This window comes from Diadema setosum, chromosome 9 (assembly GCF_964275005.1).
Source record: "Diadema setosum chromosome 9, eeDiaSeto1, whole genome shotgun sequence".
In the NCBI taxonomy this organism is placed as follows: Eukaryota; Metazoa; Echinodermata; class Echinoidea; order Diadematoida; family Diadematidae; genus Diadema; species Diadema setosum.
In genome coordinates this window covers 37,179,022-37,179,500 of record NC_092693.1, presented here as the reverse complement: position 1 = coordinate 37,179,500, position 479 = coordinate 37,179,022, and positions in this window count along the sequence as shown.

The window sequence follows — 479 nt, the reverse complement described above, 5'->3', positions numbered from 1 at the left end:
TGCAGGAATGAAGCCTGATTCTTGTGATTGTTTTATCTCAAAGTATGACATGAATGCATGCATGAATTTTACCAGGTGAACAGATGGTTGGGATTGATACAAGTGATTTGTGTGTATGTGTGTGCATATGTGTGTATATATGTAACTTTGTATCCTTGTTTGTGTGTGCCAGCATTTGTGCATTTTTGTTCCCCTTCCATCTTTGATGCAACGAGTCCATTTTGTTGCAATTATATGTTTCCTCCAATTTTATTTTCACAAAGTTTGATTTAATGGTTGATATTTTTAGAGGGCATTTTCCACTGGGTACAAAGCACTATGAGATGTCATTCCTGGTTGACATAGGAGATGAAATATATACAAATTACCAGCCAGTGACAGTACAAGTCCAGTGCATATATAGGGATATAAGGGTATCAGAATAAGTATCTTCAAATTCAGATTTATGAGGAAATATCAGTGTCATCAATCAAGTGAAT